Raw genomic sequence first — 6,643 nt, 5'->3', positions numbered from 1 at the left:
TCAAACACCAGAATAGCATATTTTCCAATCAAAAAAAATATTAAACTTTCAACTTTATCTTTGTGATTCCTGACTTTCCTCCAGATTCAATTTTCTTAACTTCTTTAGCCAGTTAAATATGGAGAAACCATTTTTAAAAATTGCCCCCTCCCCACAGCACCTGGAAAAGCTTACAAATTGTCAGTCCTCAATGGGGTCTGCATTTATGGAACCCCTAACAGAAGCAAATGGAAATACTGAAGATTTGTTTTTAATCTAGACTTAATTCCTCTCCTTACAGCTGTGCATGAATGTGGTCTAATGGAAAGATCAAGATGGAGTGACTGAGGAGTTAAGAACTGTCCTACAATACAGAAACCTGGCTGTCTACCCTACTCATTGCTGAGCCTTAACTTTGTTTGTTTTTCTTAAGTAAAGAAAATTAGAAACAGTTCCTGAGAAATTGGCATTTGTATCAGCTACTTTAATTTACTTAACAAATTCATTTGAGGATACTTAGAATATGCAAGGTAGGAAAGATGCCCAGAGTGAAGTCCAGGACCCTTTCCTCCAAGAGTTCACTCTCCAGTGTCAGGTAAGCGATTTTCAGCTGGCAAAAAAGCTGAGCAAAGGCGCTGAGGTGAGACACATACAAGGTGGGCACTTTCATAGCATGCTTGGAAATGAAGTTGATTGATTTGGCTGAAAATTAATCTGCATGAAGAAATACTGAGATAAGAAATTGAAGAGGGGCTAGAAATAGAAAAGAGGCTGTAAAGGAAACCTTGTTTTAAATGATGAGACTTTGAATTCCAGGCTGAGGCTTGGACATTGCATCCTAAGCAACAGAGGGTCTTTGGACTCTCTGGAGTCTTTGAAGGGACAGTAATCAATGTGATCAAATATCTCTCTCTTCTGTTTACTGCTGAGAAGGTCTTCAATTTCAAAACTTAGAAATCATTCAGGAGATTTTTTAACAGCATTCCCAACATCACCCACATTTTTTGATAATACAGTGGTTTTAAAACTAACAAAATCACAACACAGAAGGCAGAAATGACACTGAAAGCCTGTATTTCCCTGCTTTAAGAAGCTTGGTGTATAATCATGGTTAGTTTTAGTGCAATCGTCAGTAGAAACAGTTTGTGTTGGTGTTTCCCCCGACCCACCACCAGTCCTCCTCCAGCCCCCATAACTCCATCTATTTATTTTGTGTCCCAATCTGCCAGGAAGAGAACCACCTCTGCCTCCTCACCTAGCCATTAGTTGCCCAAACTAATGTTTTACAGGAAGTAAAGGGCAGGGTATTATATAAAATTAGTGTTAGAATAAGTGGAAGGCTTCCTTTGGCTTTGACTCATGAGGGGAAGATTTAATTTTTCTGCCCTTTCCTTCCCCACCAATACAAACCCCACCTAATGGCTTATCCATAAAATTCCTGGGAACAAAACTCTTTTGGTGCCATGGTTGGACTTTAAATTACAAATAGCCAAGGGAGAGGAAAATCTTGAACTAAATTTATATGAAGCTGTAAATGACCAATAGTGTAGAATAGTATATCGGTCAGGTTCCCAGCAGGAAATAGATGGCATGCTCACATTAGGATCATTCCAGGAGAATTTAATAAAGAGACTATTTACAGAGTTCTGGGGAAGCCACAAGGGTTAGTCCAACACCCTGGGCTAATAAAAACACAGCTGTTACCAGTCTTAGGTCCAAGAGAGGAGTGGAAGGAGCAGTTACTGGAACCCAAAATGAGAGAGTCATGCAGAGAAGACTGTCGTGAGAGGAGCTCTGACTTTTAGATAAGGAATACCACTGGCCCAGTGTGACGCTATGGACAGAAGGCCTGGGGAATAAATGTCCTGATCTCACTTCTGTCCCCCCTTCAATCTTTCTCCAGGGCTGCCCCTTGGCTGAAACCAACAGTGCTGGCAAAGGAGTCAATTGAGAAGTTCTTAGAAGTCAGCTTTCTTGTGCAGAGCCAGGTAGAAATGAGTGCAGAGTAGATTTGGATGGGTTAATGGGATACTGGGATACCCAGTGCTAACAGGGAAGGAGAAGGAGAAAGGACAAGCAACAAGCCTGGGGTGGGGGTGCGAGATGTCAGAGAAGGAAAAACTAAAACGTACAGTTCCAGAGAATTGACCTAGTTCTTGAACACACACACACACACACACACACACACACACACACACACACACACACCTTTCTACATTCAGGAAACACAATGTAGGGACTTTCTTGTTTCTTCTAAAGTTGAAGGAAAACATTTTGAGTCGCTCCTTATTCCATAAGATAACCACTATTTGGGGGGCGGGGAGCAGAGGAAAATGAGCTCATTGAAATCCAGACACTAATGAGATCTTGAAGCACAGACACAATTCACTATGAGGTATATAGACAGTCTTCTTTTATTAGGCAGTTGGGAATTCACTGAAGAACAGCAGACAGAGCAAAACATTTCTTCCTTCTTCCAACAAGACTGCCTTTCAGGGCGTGCAAAATCAGTCTCCGATGGAAACCATCAAGTTCCTGGAGTCTCTCCAACATTCTTCTCTTTCTCTGCCTCTTAGTTTTTCCACCAACCAGGGCCCCACTTCTCTAAGTCAAAGCCTTGGAGATTCTCATTCCTGGTTCTGTCCTGGGTAGGTGTTGGAAAATGTTCTGTACCTCTTCAGTTTCCCCCAGGAGTAGGATCAGAGTCTTATGCCTGAAGTCTCTACAAGAGAGAAGTTTCTTTTCTAACAAAATGCAAACTGGAGGCATTGTTATGCTAAAATAACCTCTTCCCACCTGCCTATATCTCACCCCCTACACCTGTATTCTTGCCCCACCTCTTTCCAAAAGGAGTGAAGAGGCAAAGGGAATCTGAAACTTTGTTTGGTCACACTAACTTTAGGGAATTCTTTTTCCTGATTATAGCTGTCCAGTGAGTTCCCTGGTTGGTTTGACTGGTGTTACAAAATATGTTCATTTTTCTTCCATATAACTAAATTATCTTCCATTTTTAAACTTTCATTTGGTTATCTATAGCTGCACAGAACTATGCCAAAATGCAGTGGCTTAAAGCAATGTATTAACTTCCACAATTTTATGGGTTGTCTGGGTGCTTCTTGCTTGTGATTTCTCATGCAGTTCTCGGATGGATGCCTGGGCGGGCTGATGGCAGACTCACAGGGCTGGGTGTTGGTGCTGCCTGTGGCTGAGAGATGAGCTGGGGCATTAGTCTAGAACACCTGCCCATGGCCTCTCCATGGGGCTTTTGTATCTCACAGAATGGCAGCTAGGTTCTAAAAGGAAATGAATCTCCTAAGAGGCCCAGGTGAAGACTGCCAGCTTCTTATAACCTAGTGACAGAAGTCCCAGCGTGGCCCTTCCACCTCCAACCTGTCCCTAGGATCACCCAGATTCCAGGGGAAGGAAATCAGACTGTTGCCACCACTTTATGTCAGGGGCAGCACGCACCTACAAGGTGGGAAGGAATTGGGAATAGCCACATTTGGAAACCACACAGAATTTCATCCCTTCTTTTGTGTTTCCTAATGAAATTCTAATTACTCATTTGTGCTATCATTATTCAACAGTCTGCTTAATATAGTGTAAAGGGCACTGAATTCAGAGTGAGAATGAAGACCAAGCCAATGATCTTGACCAGGGGCAAAACCAAGCCAAAGCAGCAGCTGGGCTCTGAGGAGCCTATGCCTCTTGGACTCTGGGGAATTTCCATGTCTTCTAATTTTACTCCAGATGAGTGCAGAGTTAAGAAGAATTAATCTGCAGTTGTTACATCTCCACTTTAGAATTTCCTACTCCATGACAGATTAGGGAAGGGGAACTGAGCTGGCAAGTTTACCTCAAGAATTCAGAAGTGAATGGAATAGGCCCAGACAGAAATTGCCCCTCCTCAACCATGGGAGCAGAAAGATAAGTGGGTCCCTTTCCATGGCAAATTTCTCTCTCCTCTCCAGAGCACATCCTCTGGAGTGTACGGACGATCAATTTTTATTAATCCCAACTCTTTCACATACTACCTCTGAGATCTTAGACTAGTCATTCCCAATTTCCTCATCTGAAGTATAAGGAGAATAGGTATTTCAGAGGTGCTAGAAAATCAAGATTATTGATATGTATTAAAGTTTTGTGAATAGTAAAGCCCCAGGTAAAATATGTTTAAGGGAGTTGCTTAAATCAGGGCAAACTTTCCTTGTAAATGGCCAGGTCATAAATATTTTCAGCTTAGTGGACCCACGGTCTCTGTCACAACTCCCCAATTCCACTATTAGAGTGGGTGTGAATCCAGCCTTATACCAAAAAAGAAGAAAAGAAAAGAAAAGACAATTAGTTGTGTGGCCACATCTGACTCTCTGCCATGGTTTGCCAACCTCAGCTCTATCTAATTTACTATTTCACTTGGGAAAAGAAGGAGTAGAAAAGTTCAAACAAGTCAACTTTTAATGATCTATTTTATTTATACTTACAGTGAGTGGTTCAGGCACCAAACAAGGTGAATTACAAATGTAAAGAAATGGAAAACTACTGTTTGATACTAACAGTTGACACCAGATTTTCTCCTAGAAAGAGAATAGTTAAGGGAAAATGCCCTGGCAGGTGCCTGGGAGCAGACAGCGGGAACGTAGAAACCTGGGGTGAGGGGGTCCAGAGTATCTGAGAGAGAAGGAATAATATTACATTTGTTCCAGGCAGGAATTGGATTGACAGCAGAAGTCCACATGATTCTCATGTAGCTCTACCCTGTGAACCTCCAAATCCTTAGTAGGGTTATTTAACTCACGAAATATTTAGAATGAGTGGTGTTTTGTTTTGCTTTAGAAACTAGTGAAGCAACTGGGGCCTCATACCTGATTCATTTGGAGCAGACCTTCAATATCATACCAGGATCCTGGAGTTGCAGAAGCGAAGAAAATAGTATAAGTTCCAGAAACATCCAGACATCACAGGGAGGTCTTCGGATTCTCACGAGTCATGGAAATGGGGTAAAGAAGCATTTAATCAGATGTCCAGAGGGTAGGGGTCCCAGCTGGATCTCTGGCAAAAACATCAAGCATACCATGATGTTAATAACAATAATTATGGCAGTCTCATAAAACATGCCCAATACTTCCTATTAAATGATAATTAAAGTGTTTCAAAGTCACTACCCCATTTTATTGATTATAACAATTTTTAGAAGAAGAAATGTAAGTTACTGGCAATTTTTCACATGGTTTTTAATGGAAATTTATCCAAATTTTACCTTTCTGGGATGAAATTGGTTCTTTTTAAGTGATCAATTATTTCGTGAAAAAGTTTCTCATACATCGTATTCTCTGCAATTACATTTTCAAATACCATAGTGCCAGTGTTGGTTAAAAAAAAAAAAAACAAGACAAAACAAACAAAAAACTAAGTTAGCAATTAACACTGAGCACTTGAAGAGTGTTCATAATAATAAAAGACTCCAGATAACCCTTCAGCAAAATAGTGACACATAAATATGTGTGTTTACTTCTCTGGGAATGAATGGTGCTAAAAATGCCATGGTCAGCGATGTGCTCACGTACTCTGGCATGTATTTGGCACAACATAAGAAATCACTGGCTGTAAGATTGGATGAGCCACTCCTAATGATGGCTGAAGAAAACAATTCAAATTATCTTTATAAGAAAGGCACTGTGATAGAGAAGAAAGACTTCTTACTAGGAAATGGGTAATATAAATTTGAGTTTGAGTGCTCTTCTTACTTCTGTATCCAAAGTTCCTATTTGATTTCTAACAGCTTCAATTTAATAATCCGCAACATAATAATAATACCTGTTCTTTCTCCATCATCTGGTTGTTGTGGGAAAAGGTAGGCAGAAAAAGCTTTGCAGTTTAACACAGACATATAAGTTCTTTTAAACTGATGTTTGAGACAATATTGTAAAAAACTGTTAGGTATTTAAATATATTTTTGGCTTTCACTTATCAGGATTCAAGCATGACTGCTTAGAGCGTGTGTGTTATCAATATAACACTAGTACACAGTGAGTATAAAACTATCTTTGCCTCCGGTTTCTTCTCTCAACATGCTCCATGTCAGCAAAGTGATAACGTATAGAATGAAAGCAAATGGCAAGTGGCACGTTGTGTGGTCAACACTGTTGGTCACTTCCCTGAGAGTCGCACATCTCTTATCCTTCCCGTTAACAAAACCCAAGTTTTATTCATATATCCACATGTAAATCTATATCTTCAGCCTCCGTTTCAAAATAAATATTGAGCTTTCAAAGCCAGTCACAGTAACTCCATCCCCTTTTCCAGTGACTGATTACAGGATGGACATGTACTCTCTCAGCAATGTCTTATTGACCTGGAAATACTGCATGAGAAATTTAACTTACCATTTGAAACTATGGAAGTGATTGACCATTATGAGAACATTAGGAGGACTTATGAAGATTTCTTAAAGAATAGTAATATGTTAGAACTGATTAATAGTTATATCAAAATATAGTGTTTTGACTTCTCATTGTGAAAATAATGCTAACATACCCCCTGTAAGTATTTTTTAATCTATCTTAATCAAATTAAACTTTAGCTAGATTTATTTTTAACTGTAGTATTAGCATTTATAGTAACTTGATAATGCTTTAGCTTTTTGGATCATGCTAAGAATGAAAAA

This window comes from Furipterus horrens, unplaced genomic scaffold, assembly GCF_987537825.1.
Source record: "Furipterus horrens unplaced genomic scaffold, mFurHor1.1.pri manual_scaffold_4, whole genome shotgun sequence".
NCBI classification, from domain to species: domain Eukaryota; kingdom Metazoa; phylum Chordata; class Mammalia; order Chiroptera; family Furipteridae; genus Furipterus; species Furipterus horrens.
This window is presented reverse-complemented; position numbering follows the sequence as displayed.